This window comes from Myotis yumanensis, unplaced genomic scaffold (genome assembly GCF_028538775.1).
Source record: "Myotis yumanensis isolate MYYU_CA2020_CCGP unplaced genomic scaffold, mMyoYum1.0.hap1 SCAF_1, whole genome shotgun sequence".
Lineage (NCBI taxonomy): Eukaryota > Metazoa > Chordata > Mammalia > Chiroptera > Vespertilionidae > Myotis > Myotis yumanensis.
In genome coordinates, this window is record NW_027223752.1 from 124,554,245 (window position 1) to 124,557,034 (window position 2,790).

The window sequence follows — 2,790 nt, forward strand, 5'->3', positions numbered from 1 at the left end:
TTGGGTTGTCTTTTGGTTGTTGAGTTTTAAGAGTTCTTTACATGTTATGGATATAATTTCCTTATTAGATATATAATTTGCAATTTTTCCCATTCTGCAAATTATCCTTTCACTTCCTTGAGAGTATATTTGAAGCATAAAACAATTCCCATTCAACAATTCAACCTTCAGCTCATTGATTCTAATTATGTTACAAGGCCTCCAACCTGCAAGGAGGGGTTGAGAAATGTTTTCTACGAAGGCAATATTGGCACTTCAGAAAAACGGTGGTTTTGTTAGTAAGAGGAAGGGAAAAATGATATTGAGGTGGCAACTAGAATTTAGGGTAGAGAGATGAGAAAATAAATCACATATAGCACCTCAGAATAAATGTTTCCTCTCAGAAGTCTGAAAAAAATCTAAGGCAACCCTTGTTTTTCATTTCTAAATTCCTGCCACCTGTATAATGTCTCCCTTTCACTCTTCAACCATTGGACCCACAATGGCTCATCAGAACCAATAATTGACACCTTCTGCATCCCACCAAGCTTTCAGGAATCTTGCAACATTGTTACAAAGTCCCTGCTATAACTCATGGGAGGTTTTTCATAATAGTTGACTCACATCTTCTCAACAAATTGAAAAATACAGATATAAGAGTTGTCTGTATAGTAATCTCTATATAGAGGACTAGAAAGGTATAAAGTATAAGTGAAAAAATAGTACAAGCATTCATATACCTCATTTTATATCAAGGATGACACTGCATGTTTTAAGATTATGACCTCATATAATTTCCAAACTTTGTTGATTATTATTAACTGTTTAATGAAAAAGATATGACTGTGAAAAATTCAAAATGTTACTCCATTTACTACTTATTCACTCATTTGCTCAATAAATATACAGCAGGTGTTAACTGTGTACAAGACCCTCGCCCTCAATGAGTTCATAGTTAAGAGGTAAATAAGTGGTCACCATGTTCAAAGGTGCTGTTTATAAATAAGGAGGCTATAGTTCAAAGAGGTTTAGATTCAAGAACATAAGATATAGTCATTCAATATTGATCATGTCTTCTTTTCCTCCTTTCATACTTAGGCTCTGCTACAGTGTTTACATTGTAGTTTTTAAAGTTTCAACTTTTAAATACAAATACAAATTTAATCCAGAGGTATTCATATAGTTCCAATTCAAAATATTCCTATTTAATGGATTCCTGAAATATCCAGACTTTTTACATGATTTTTTTTTTATGTCTGTGTTCAAATTTTCAGAGCTGATCATAGGGAATATACAATATGCTAACGTATCCATTGCATTGAGAGTGTGGAAATGAGGCAGTAACATGAAAACATCCCAAAGTTGTATTATCTCTACATTTGGTTTAGAAAGACATAATAATTACATATATGTTAGAAACCACTTAATAGGTTAACATACAGATGTCTTTTAAAATTAGATGGATGTGGAGAGAGCAGAGTGCCTGGATAATGTCTCCTCTGTGTATAACACATCCAACAGCAACTTGGGTTTACTCCTCACAGGTGGCAGGATACCATGACCTTCCTGTGACATTACGCCCTATAAATAAAAAATAAAATAAAATAAAATAAAATTAGAGTAAATAATCTATAAGTTGAAAATTGAATATTTTATTTATAATGTATATAAATGAATATTTGTAATAAATTACAAATAATTTCCAAAGGGCATTTGGTAATTTTAACTCATTTACAATTTCCTTGATATTATTATCCAAGGTAAACATAGCCAGAAATTTTAGCTTTTTCTTAATTAATATATTTTTATCTCCCCAAAACTGCTATCACCTTCTTGGAATTTATCCAGTCATCTCTGCCCGCTCAGTCAATAAAAGGAAAGGCAGAAGCAACAGGACTATAATGGAGGGTCAGTGCTATAATCTTGCATCATTATTTGATCTTGGAGACATGCCACACACTCAGTCAACTATGCCTGTTCCTCTATGAGCACTGTTAAGGTAATTAAAATGTGAACATCATCCTGGCTATATTAGGTCATGTTTCAAGACCGAATACAGAAATTCTTATATCTTTTAAGTGATAGCCACACACTGCCATTTCCTACTGTGGATTATCTGTTTATCAATTGCTTGTTTACTCATGTTTACTGCTATACATACTTTTCATGTTACCCAATGCTGGGTCCCCTTAAATGTCATGTAATTACTCTCTAAAAGGCATTTTCCTTTGTCATGCAAAACCAGGGCACTGAAATAGTTTAAATACTTGTAAACCAGGCAAAAATAGTAAGGGAAAAGGTCACTCCTAGAAACTAATGCTGGAGTAAAGGTTGTAAACATGATTATTGAATTTCTCATGTCTGTGCCTATCATTGAAAGAGTGCTGGATTTGCTGCAGATAAGCTGGTTTCACTTTTGGAATAAATATGTGTGCTTAATCTAATGTTTCATTCTATTTAACATATTCTATACTAATCTTATTATTCATTAACATATTCAAGGAAACTTTCTCATTTCCAGCCTGATTTGTGGATTTATGCCATGGACCTACAGATATATGAGACTATATCACCATTATACATCTAGTATACACAAGAGAAAAACTATTGAATCCAAATTGGAATTTAATTAATATCATGGTTAACATAGCATTGTTATATTCAGGACAAGGAAATGTATTTACATGAGGGATCAGCCTATGAAAAATATCAGTGCTTAATCTCTTTGAGAATGTAATATGAGAATGCATGAAAGGATTTTGGTACAGGTTATATCCTGTATAACATTAGAGATTTGGGGGAAAAGACATC

At 32.7% G+C, this 2,790-nt stretch overlaps 1 non-coding gene across 1 annotated transcript; it reads left to right on the top strand.

The window, feature by feature from the left end:
* The first annotated feature begins 1,439 nt into the window (after positions 1–1,439).
* LOC139001476 (small nucleolar RNA SNORA11) lies at positions 1,440–1,568 on the top strand. The gene has a single exon (XR_011470043.1). It is a non-coding gene; the product is annotated as a small nucleolar RNA SNORA11 (small nucleolar RNA).
* Positions 1,569–2,790: the final 1,222 nt, after the last annotated feature.